The sequence below is a fragment of the Pseudorca crassidens genome, chromosome 7, assembly GCF_039906515.1.
Source record: "Pseudorca crassidens isolate mPseCra1 chromosome 7, mPseCra1.hap1, whole genome shotgun sequence".
Classification (NCBI taxonomy): Eukaryota; Metazoa; Chordata; class Mammalia; order Artiodactyla; family Delphinidae; genus Pseudorca; species Pseudorca crassidens.
In genome coordinates, this window is record NC_090302.1 from 863,216 (window position 1) to 875,300 (window position 12,085).

At 44.2% G+C, this 12,085-nt stretch overlaps 1 pseudogene; it reads right to left on the reverse strand.

Moving 5' to 3' along the window:
- Window positions 1-492: 492 nt before the first annotated feature.
- LOC137228291 (kinetochore-associated protein DSN1 homolog pseudogene) lies at window positions 493-5,171 on the reverse strand (annotated as a pseudogene).
- Between the last annotated feature and the right edge of the window lie 6,914 nt (window positions 5,172-12,085).

Here is a 12,085-nt window from a genome sequence, read left to right on the forward strand (position 1 = left end):
CTGCCTTGCAACAGCCCCTGAAACGCTGAACAGAGGCGCTCTGGGCTCTGGGTGACACTGGCAGAACAGGTCTTCCGATAGATGGATATTTTCAGGAGACAATTTTATGAGCCCAGTTCTTGTATCTCCTCGTGTCCAGACAAGCACTCAAATCCTTCACGGCGACGTCTGCTCCTCATGACTGGCAGTGACATGCACGAGACGAGCAGAAACCTTCTACAAAAAATAATGCTTGACTGCATGTACTCCCCCTTCACCCAGACCACATCTATACTGACCTTCCTCCCTGCCTCTGTGGAGCCGTTTCTCAGAGCGATCTGGGATGCTGTCTCCCGGGTTGCAGCCCTCATTTTGCCCCAAATAAAACTCAAATCGCAACTCTCACGTTGTGCATTTTTTTAAGTCGACAGTTCCCATCACTTCTAGAAAAAACTTAAGGAACCCTATAGCCACCCGGTCACCTCCAAAGGCGAGAGGGTGGAGAATACCAGCTCAGACGCCAGGCAGTCCCCAGGCGCTGGGAAGTCTGCCATTCCTCTCCTCTTGAGCATCTTGTGGCAGGAAAGCTGCAGAAGGTGACTGACAAGACCCAGAGCAACATGTGGTGGGCGGGGCTTGCAGCTGAAGCTCCGGAAGTGTGAAGCCGGCGAGGGATCTGGCTGTTGGTGGCGTCTCTTCCCAAACTGTACTGACCCCTACTGGAAGCACTGAGAACTTTTGCCCATGAAGGCCTGAAGCTGCCCCACTGATAATTGCAGTTCTTCTATAACCATTGCCATACAATCTAAGACCTTCCTCTGGTTCTGTAATCTTTTATGGTAGTCAGGATTTGTGTGAAGAGCTTCACACTGGGAAGATCGAGATATGTCATAGGTTCCACTTCAATCTCCGTCATTTTGGCTTCGATTGATTCTTGTATCGTGTGATAAGATGCATCCGTTCTCACAGTGCAGCAAGAGCTGGCCCGAGGTCTGGCATTCTAGGGAAAACTTTGCTGTGCAGTCCTTCATCTCAGCCGCTGGTGTTTCCAGAGGCAAGTCTGAGGCTTCTCCTTTGGCTCTTCAGAATATTTTTGTAGACTTCCATCACTTTCTACTGGCTGCAAACATTTCAACTCTTCAGAAAGAGAAGGTGCTTAGGTTCTAAAACTTTCAAGACTGAAAATAATGGGGTTTTGTAATAAAGAATTGCAAGACAAAAAATAACCAAATGGAAAAACCTGGAGTTAAAAAGCACAACAGGGCTTCCCTGGTGGTGCAGGTGTTAAGAATCCGCCCACCAATTCAGGGGACACAGGTTCAATCCCTGGTCCGGGAAGATCCCACATGCCACGGAGCAACTAAGCCTGCGCGCCTCAACTATTGAGCCTGCGCTCAGAGCCTGCGAGCCACAACTACTGAAGCCTGCGCACCTAGAGCCTGTGCTCCGCAACAAGAGAAGCCACCGTGATGAGATGCCCGTGCACCGCAATGTAGTCGCCCCTGCTCGCCGCAACTAGAGAAAGCCCGCGCGCAGCAACGAAGACCCAACGCAGCCAAAAATAAAATAAATAAATAAATTTATATTTTAAAAAAGCTCAACAAATGAAATAAAAAATCCACAAGATTCTGGTCGTAGAGCAACTGGACATCCACATGCAAAAAAATTAATCTGGGGGAGTGGGATGAACTGGGAGATTGGGATTGACATATATACACTACTGTGTATAAGATAGATAACTAATGAGAACCTACTGTATAGCACAGGGAGCTCTACTCAGTGCTCTGTGGTGACCTAAATGGGAAGGAAATCTAAAAATCTAAAAAAGAGGGGATACATTCATACGTATGACTGATTCACTTTGTTGTACAGCAAGAAACTAACACAGCATTATAAAGCAACTATACACCGTGCCCCGGTCTGGGAAGATCCCACATGCCGCGGAGCCTAGTTAGCCCCTACAGTCTTGTAAACTGATTTTAGAAACAATTTCCTTATATCTCCCACTGATTTGTTTCCTCTGGTCGAACCCTAACTGACACAGGGATCAAAGCAAAAGTCAATGAGGAAACGATAGTCTTTTCAAAACATGCTGCTGGGTCACTTGGATATTGACGTGTAAAAAGATTAATTTAGACCCTCATGTCACAGCATGTACAAAAATGGTTCATAGACCTGAATGTAAGAGCTAAAAACATAAAACCATTTAGAATAACACATAGACTAGGACTTCCCTGGTGGTGCAGTGTTTAAGAATCTGCCTGCCAATGCCATGGATACAGGTTCGAGCCCTGGTCTGGGAAGGTCCCACATGCCGCGGAGCAATTAAGCCCGTGTGCCACAACTACTGAGCTCGTGCTCTGGAGCCTGCAAGCCACAACTACTGAGCCTGGGCACCACAACTACTGAGATCTCGCTCTAGAGCCTGTGAGCCACACTACTGAGCCGGGCACCTAGAGCCCATGCTCCACAACAAGAGAAGCCACCGCAATGAGAAGCCTGTGCACCGCAACGAAGAGTAGCCCCCGCTCACCGCAACTAGAGAAAGCCCACGCGCAGCAACGAAGACCCAATGCAGCCAAAAATAAATTAAAAAATAAATTTATTTTAAAAAAAACTTAGAAAAACCTTTACAACCCTGGATTAAGCAGAGTTCTTAGATACAACATCAAAGGCATGATCCATTCCAGAAAAAAGAAATTTGACTTCATAAAAATTAAAAACTAAAACAAAAAAACCAACATTTTGCACTTCAAAAGACTTTTTTTTTTTCCGGTACGCGGGCCTCTCACTGTTGTGGCCTCTCCCGTTGCGGAGCACAGGCTCCGGGTGCGCAGGCTCAGCGGTCACGGCTCACGGACCCAGCCACTCCGCGGTACGTGGGATCCTCCCGGACCGGGGCACGAACCCGTGTCCCCTGCATCGGCAGGCGGACTCTCTACTACTGCACCACCAGGGAAGCCCCAAAAGACATTTTTAAGGGAACTATACTCACTATCTTATAATCACCCATAATGAAAGAGAATGTAAAAAAAGAATATATATATATACACACACACACACATATATATATAATTGAATCACTTTTTTGTACATCTGAAACTAATGTAACATTGTAAATCAACTATATTTCAATAAAAATATTTGAAAAACAAAAAATACATTTTTAAATTATGAACATTAAAAACAACCTACAGACTGGGAGAAATATATATTTGCATATCATATATCTGATAAAACACTTACAGCCCAAATATATAAAGATCAACTCAATAATAAGACAAACAACCCGAATAATAGAAATGGCTGATAAGCACATGGAAAAATGCCCAGCACCGTTAGTTATTAGGGAAATGCAAAGTAAAACCGCACATTAGTATCGCTGTAATAAAACGACTGTTAGTAACAGGTTTGGGCAGGGATGTGCAGAAGCTGCGACCCTCATACACTGCTGGTGGAATGAAGAATGGTGCTGCCACTTTGGAAAGCAGTTCGGCAGATTCTTTAAAAATTAAACAAAAAAAATCTTTTTATATGACTCAACAATTCCACTCCTTGTTATTGATTCAGGATAAATAAAAACACATGTCCATACAAAGAAATTTTTGGCAAATGTTCCTTGCACCATTTATGCATAAGAGCAAAAAAAATGGAAACAATCCAAATGTCCATTAACTGGTGAATGAGTAAACGAAATGTCTTTGATCCATTTAATGGAATACTATTTAGCAATAGAAAGAAAGACACCAACTGCTGATACGTCCTTGGGCATGGCACGGGTGAGCCTCAAGAACGTGCTGAGTGAAAGAAGTCAGATGCGAAAAGCTGCAAAAAATTCCATTTGTATGAAATGCTTTTTTATTTTTTTTAAGTTATTTTTTTTTGATGTGGACCATTTTTAAAGTCTTTATTGAATTTGTTACAATATTGCTTCTGTTTTATGGGTTTTTTTGGATTTTTGGCTGCGAGGCATGTGGGTTCTTAGCTCCCCAACCAGGGATCAAACCCTCAATCCTTGCACTGGAAGGCGAAGTCTTGATCTCTGGACCTCCAGGGAAGTCCCCTGAAATGCTTTTTTAAAAAGGCAAACCTATAGAGGCAGAAAGAGGATTAGTGGTTGTCTGAGAAACGGGTAGGAACAGGGATTCATGGAAAACGAGCAGGATGGATCTTTCTGGATGATGGAAATACTCTAAACCTGAATTGTGGTGATATTTGCACAGTTCTGCAAATTTACTAAAAATCAATAAATTAGCGGGACTTCCCTGGCGGTACAGTGGTTAAGAATCCGCCTGCCAATGCAGGGGACACGGGTTTGAGCCCTGGTCCAGGAAGATCCCACATGCCGCGGAGCAACTAAGCCCGTGCGCCACAACTACTGAAGCCCTCCGGCCTAGAGCCCGTGCTCTGCAACAAGAGAAAGCCACTGCAATGAGAAGCCTACGCACCGCAAGGACGAGTAGTCCCCGTTCAAGGCAAACAGAGAAAGCCCGCGCACAGCAATGAAGACCAAACCCAGCCAAAAATAAATAAATACATAAAAATTTTTTTAAAAAATAAAAATAAATTGTCCACTTAAAACGAGTATATTTTGTGGTATGGAAGTGATATCTCAATCAAGCTGTTTTTTAAAAAAATAAACAAGAAAGCTACAACATAAAAAACAAACTCAACCAGACTGGTTAGGGTTATCAATTTAGGTGGTTGAAGTATGAAGAATACAAGGTGGTAGGGACTTCCCTGGTGGTCCACTGGTTAAGACTCCGTGCTCCCAATGCAGGGGGACTGGGTTCGATCCCTGCTCAGGGAACTAGATCCCACATGTCACAACTAAAAATCCTGCATGCCACAATGAAGATCCCGAGTACCGCAACAAAGACCCAGTGCAACCAAACAAATAAATATTAAAAACAAAAAACACCAAGGTGGTAATTATCTTAAAATTTGGGTGGTTATCGCGTGGGGCAGGGGAGAGGCCCCAGGGAGGGGTGGGGGTGGGAGCCAGTGAGTAGAGGGGAGGCTAGGGGGCTCCTAGGAGACTGACCACGTCCTGTTTCTTGACCTGGACGGTGAGCACATGAGTGCTTGCTTTACAGTGAAACTTTTTTATTTCTGTATTTATTTATATATTATATATATTATATATATATTATATATATTTTTTATTTATATATATTTTTGCCACACCGCATGGCTCGCAGGATCTTAGTTCCCCTAGCAGGGATTGAACCTGGGCCACGGCAGTGAAAACACCAAGTCCACTGGGCTGCCAGGGAATTCCCATAAAACTTTAAATATATATTTTGTTTTATACATGTTTCTTGACATATGTTATATTACACAATAGTAACCCTTTACAATACCAGCCAAAAAATGTATTGTTTCTGGGAACAAATCTAACAAAAATGAGGAAGACGTGTCTACAGCAAATTACAAACTTCACTGAAAAGCAGTAGATCAGCCCTGAATAAGTGTACGGCAGGGCAAAGGGATCATTATTCCCCAAATTGACTTGTAGAGTCAATGCAACTCTGATCAAATCCTAAAAGGTTTTTCAAAGAATTTAACAAAATCAAATTAAAAACAAGCCCAAGAAGAGCCACGTGACTCTTCAAGAATAATGATATCCCGCTAGCTGTCATGGCTTCTGCAGACTTATAAAGCCATAACTATCAGGACAGCATGATCTCGGCCCAGGGAAAACAAACTGATCCACAAAAGGCAATAGAGAGTCCAGAACAGTCCACAGGCACATACACAACCTGGAACACTGATTATAGAGCATCTGAAGGAACTAGTTCATAAATAAATCAATAAAATAAAATATCAAAATCAATATAAATGAAATACAATAATAATATCTCATATGCAGGGTTGAAACAAAGGGACAGAGTTAAAATACTTAGACAAGAATCGTCCTTAGGTTGGAGAGGGCTAAACGGGAGCCCATGTGATGGAAAGTCCCTTCACTGCTCCAGTGAGGATATAAGACGTGTTAGATTAGGTGTTCCTGGTATAACTGCCAACCAATTAAGGAGAAAAATGGAACACTGGGCACTGGAGGGTACCAGTACAAAAAGAAGTGAGAAATAAGAAAAAAGAAGCATAGAAAAAACTGGACAACTAAAAGGCACAAAATAAAGTCAAAAGAAGAAGTTTAAGTTGTGGAATTAATTATAGAACCCTCAGTTAAAGTTGGAGTCAGGACGGGTCTGTAGGGAGCTCTCTCCACGAATATGCACGTCAATTACCCCAAACAGGAAGAGATTTCCGCCTACATCTTGGACAGGAAGGTGCCTCTACTTACCATCAGTCAGGAGGAAGGAAACTTCCCTCCACCCCCGACAGCCCAGCCAATCAGAGACTGCAGGGGCCCAGTCAATGGGAAGACTCCATTGAACCCCAGCTCCTCCAATGGAATCTTTGGTTATCACAGCCCCTCCCTACTCCTTCTTTTCCCTATAAAAGCAAGTTCCCCCTCCTTGTTCTCTGGATTTGGCTTTTTTGTCTGCCATAGTTTCCACATCCCAAATTGCAATTCCTCTGCTATTCCTGAATAAGCTTGCTTTCGCTGGTAAAATAACTGGCTACCATTTACTGAAGTTGATATATTTATATGGTGTCAGAAGTGGGATCTGAAGGCGGCGAACCCCAAGAGATGACAGGCCCTGGAATGAAGCGAGGTACCCACACTGTGAGCCCTTCATGCTCATCACTTCCCTGAGTCTCTTCTTGTATTCCAAACTGCTTCTTTGCGTTTTGAGTTCTCTAGCTTTTTTCGGGATCTGGAAAGGCTTTGTCCTTTCAGGGGAGAGGTTTCATCCTTTCTGGTTCAAGGTTTCGCCCTTGGTGAATACTCAGTTTTCTTCTGGAGTGTGCAAGAGTGGGGGGATCGAGCTAACTGGAATCGAATAATTTGCTTTATTCCTTTTGGAATCTGGGCTAGGACTCCAGCAACTTTCTTGGGTTTCCAGGAGAACTTAAGGAAAAGGGATCCTGGTCATCTATGCGCTCTGAGGGCAGCCCTCCCTCAGGGACTCTGGAAGGTTCATGTTTGAAAGCTATGGACCCTGACATGCTCGTTTCTTTTTCCCCTGACATGCTCATTTTTAACTAAGTGGGCTGAACCAACTAAAAGTAATCCAGAATTATCACGGCCATTACAGGGAACTTTCAATCTTCCCAAACTTGTTTTTCTTAAGATTAAATTGGAGAACTGTGGTTCTAAAATTTTATTTTATTTAATTTATTATTTTTTAAATTAATTTATTTACTTTTGGCTGTGTTGGGTCTTCGTTGCTGCACGCGGGCTTTCTCTAGTTACGGCGAGGGGGGCTACTCTTCCTTGCGGTGCGCGGGCTTCTCATTGCAGTGGCTTCTCTTGTTGCAGAGCATGGGCTCTAGGCGCACGGGCTTCAGCAGTTGTGGCACGCAGGCTCAGTAGTTGTGGCGCGCTGGCTTAGTTGCTCCACGGCATGTGCGATCTTCCCGGACCAGGGATCAAACCCGTGTCCCCTGCATTGGCAGGCGGATTTTTAACCACTGCGCCACCAGGGAAGTCCCATGTGGTTCTAAAATTAAATAAGAAGAATGGGATATTTATTTTCATTGGTACCTGGAAGCTTGCAACTGTGCACCAAAGTCTAGAATTGCCTCTTTGCAAGATACCATTTCCAAATTGGCCAAAACAACTAAAAAACTTGAAAAGAACACAACAGTTTCTGAAGCCTTGTGCTCCTTGAGTTCCCCTCCCCTAACTTCTTTGTCTCTGGCACCATCTTGTGTGTCTTCTCCGTCCCCTTTGTCTCAGACTCCGCCCCCTTTGTTTCTTCCTTTCCCCTCCCCTGTGAAAACCTGCCCCTTTAAAATCAGACCCTCGGGGGACTTCTCTGGCGGTCCAGTGGTTGAGGCTTCACCTTCCAATGCAGGGGGTGCAGGTTCAATATGTGGGCAGGTAGCTAAGATCCCACATGCCTCGAGACCAAAAAACCAAAACATAAAAGAAGCAGTATTGTAACAAATTCAATAAAGACTTCAGAAGTGCTTCACATCAAAAAAAAACTTTAATAAAAATTAAATAAAAATAAAATAAAATTGAACCCTCTTAGGGTCCAAATGCTTAACCCCTAATTATAGTTTTTAAGTTAACTGGAGCAGGACTCCCCTGGTGGCACAGTGGCTAAGAATCCGCCTGTCAATTCAGGGGACACAGGTTTGAGCCCTGGTCCGGGAAGATCCCACATGCCACGGAGCAACTAAGCCCATGCGCCACAACTACTGAAGCCCGTGTGCCTAGAGCCCGTGCTCCGCAACGAGAAGCCACCACAATGAGAAGACTGTGCACTGCAACGAAGACCCAATGCATCCAAAAATAAATAAATTTATAAAAAAAATAAAAATCAGTAGTGTACTTAGGTAAAACTAAAACAATTTTCTTTCATTTGCTAAGAGGACAAGGTTTTCTTGGAATATTGGTTTGCTTCTCGTGGGAGATTATGAATTTTTCTTTACCATTTTTTAAAGTAAACTGCTTAGAAAGCAAAGATTTGTGTTTTAACAAAATTATTTCCTGTGCTTACGTTGTCTTATTCAGGACTTTCATTACTAAAGAAAATTGAGTCTTCTCAATATTTTTTATTTATTTATTTTTGGCTGCATTGGGTCTTTGTTGCTGCACGCGGGCTTTCTCTAGTTGCGGCAAGTGGGGGCTACTCTTCGTTGTGGTGCGCGGGCTTCTCATTGCAGTGGCTTCTCTTGTCGTCGCGGAGCATGGGCTCTAGGCTCACGGGCTTCAGTAGTTGTGGCTCGCAGGGTCTAGAGCGCGGGCTCAGTGGTTGTGGCTCACGGGCTCTAGAGTGCAGGCTCAGTAGTTATGGTGCACGGGCTTAGTTGCTCCGCGGCATGTGGGATCTTCCCGGACCAGAGCTCAAAGCCGTGTCCCCTGGATTGGCAGGCGTATTCTTAACCACTGCGCCACCAGGGAAGTCCTCTTCTCAATATTAAAAGAGCTAAAAAAATTTAAAAATACATAAATAAATAAAAGAGCTAAGTTTTGCTTACAACTATGTAACCTCTTGTATTTGCCTTTGAAATCTTTTATTGTTACTTTGGTCAGACAGATAATTAAGTATCATTTCATAATGATCTGTGGTCCTGTTTGGTCAAATGTCCAAAACCTTTTGTTACTTTTGACAAACTTACCCCAAATCATGTTATAAATGAAGTCTTGCTGACCTCACACTAACTGGGCTCTTCCAGAGGGCCCCTGGAGAATCTCAAAGGATTTGTCTCTCACCTGGTAAAATGCTGAACTAATCAGGCTTATTTGATGAGCTAGATTACATGGGAAGCTTGTAATAGGCTTCTAAATAAGAAGGAATACAGAACCTTTTAACCTTATAGTTGTATAGGTACATATTAACATGTGCTCAAAATCATGAAATTGCTAAATTCTGAGATGTCCTGATATAATGTTATTGGTCATGATTTTTGTTTTGTTTCTGTTTTTTGGGTTTTTTGGTCGTGCTGCATGGCTTGCAGGGTCTTAGTTACCCGGGCCCCAGCAGCAAAAGCGCCAAGCCCTAACCACTGGACCACCAGGGAATTTCCAACCGCTCACCATTTTAAACATATGTCAAAAAGATAAGCTGATCCCCTTGCCACTCCCATTATAATGAATTCTCATCAGATTTTTAATAATGGGCATTTTCAAGTCTTTCTGTCATTATAGTTACTGCGTTACTCTGATGCTTCTCCAAACGTGTTCCTCTTTAAAGAGATTCACGGAAAGGACTCTGACGGGTACTCTGAAACAGTTTTCCTTCTTATAACTCTAAGATCATACGACTGAACTGTGTAAGAATTTCTAAAACTCTAATGGAAAACCAATTGCTTTAATGTTTTGCTTTCCAGACATAACGGATCCCCTTTTCTCCTCTCCTTTAAGCTGTCTATAACTTAAAACAATTTGGTAAAGTGTACGTTGGCATCAAAGGTTGAAGCATTTACATTTTCTCCCTACCTGGTCCCTCAAGAGTTCTGAAACTCTTATTAAGTATTTTTGTTTTTCATGACAGTGGACGTATGTGCACACGTTCAATGGAGTCTGTTGTCCCTGAACAGGACACCCAAAGCACGTGGTTCTTTGATCCGAGCTGAGAAAGGGAGAAATACTTCTGCATTGTAAAGGCCTCATTGCTTCTACTGAAAATAACCAGTTGGGCAATGCCCTGGCGGTCCAGTGGTTAGGACTCCGTGCTCTCACTGCCGAGAGCCCAGGTTCGATCCCTGGTGGGGGAACTAAGATCGTGCAAGCCACATGGTGTGGTCAAAAAAAAAAAAAAAGTTTAAGAAAATAGTTAGGATTAACATATACACACTACTATACATAAAACAGATAACCAACTCAATATTTTATAATAACCTATAAGGGAAAAGAATCTGAAAAAGAACACATGTGTGTGTGTGTAACGAATCACTTTGCTGTCCACCTGAAACCAGCGTAACATTGTAAATCAACCATACTTCAATTAAATTTTGAAAAACTAAAAAAGAAAGAAAATCACCAAGCTCTGGCAGAGCACTCCTTTTCCAGCCCACTCCCGGAAGACCAAGACCCCGAATGTCACAGCCCACAGCCTGGAGATTCTGGGTACTGGAAAAGGCACCTCCAAAAGGATCCTCTCCAGGCTTGCCAGCAGGGCCCCATCAAATCCTGTTGACTCACACTTGTGCCACCAAACTCCAGAGAGGGGACTCCTGGGTTCAGTGTCCCATCTAAAGGAGGCACCAAATCCCAACTGGACCTGTACACTCTCTGGCGACCTGAAGATAAAGCCCATTAGAACCCGAAGCAGAGGACATCTGAGGCCAACAGCTTTCCCAAAACGTCTGGACCAGGCCTGTATACCTTTACTTCAATACAGTCCCTCACCCTGTTCCTCCCTCCCTTCTATGGAAGAACAACACCCTCATTCGTATCTCCCAGTCCCTGAAGAAAGGGGGAAACCTCTCCGATTGCTCGATTTGCCATTGGAATCCTCAGCTGACCCAGCATAGCAACGGCCTCTTGGTTCAGCCTATAAGTAATTTCACTGGGGTTCCAGATGCTGCTGTCTGTCCAAACTGTCCTGCAGGCCCATTTTATAGAGTTAGGGAGCTAAGCCCACCTAAATGTATTCCTTGCTTCAATGTGACCCACCCCTGGCATAGGAAAACAAGATCCTTTGAATATCTGCATGAAAGTTCAACGGAGCTGGCAATGCAAGTTGAGTCATCTGTAAACTCGCTGACATATCCGTACATCTAGGTAACTTCCTGTCGTGTAACAACAAAATTTCCGAGCCTTGGCTAAGCAATGCCAGTGCCTCTGCCCCAATGAAGGAACCCAGAGATTCCATCACTCGTGTGGAGGCTTCATGTGCGCCCCCTGGTTTCACCTCCATATGTGGAAGTTTGGGGGATGGCCTTTATGCTTGGGCAGCCCATTGTCTTGATGGCTGGAGAACACAGGACGGTGTGCACTGCTGTATTCACTGTCCTGTTCTCCTGACATAACCGAACAGAAGCCTCACGTTGATCCGTCCCATTAAACCTCTATAACTGCCTTAAACAAGAAATTCCAGCAGGCGTAAGAGATCCTGCCTTTACCTCTGCAGGGAGAGCTTTCCTCCCACGGATGGGAATGAGCACCAATGGACATATGATGAGGAGTCTCTCCCTGACACTAGGAGAGTTAGCCACTCCGGAGCCAAAGCAGTTTCAGCTCAGTGATGGTCACTTAACTCACCAGCCAAGGTGGTTTCAGGTAACCACGAGCCTGCAATTACCTACTTGCTGAGCAAGGAGGTGTCTGCAGCAGCAAACCCCTCTTGCTGCAAGTGGTTAAATGCCCCTGGGGAAGCAGAGACCCGATGACATAAGGCTAAAGAGCAAGGACGTTGGCTAGAGCGACGTCACGGACAACCCGCTGTCTCTCCGGTGTATTCAGCTGGATACCTGCAGGTCTGCCTCCTGCTTTAGAAGCACCGTGCAAACTGGCCATCCCTCGCAGCCCCCAGGGAGCCCTGGAGCCGGGAGGAATCCAGCCTTTCCCGGCAGGACGTGC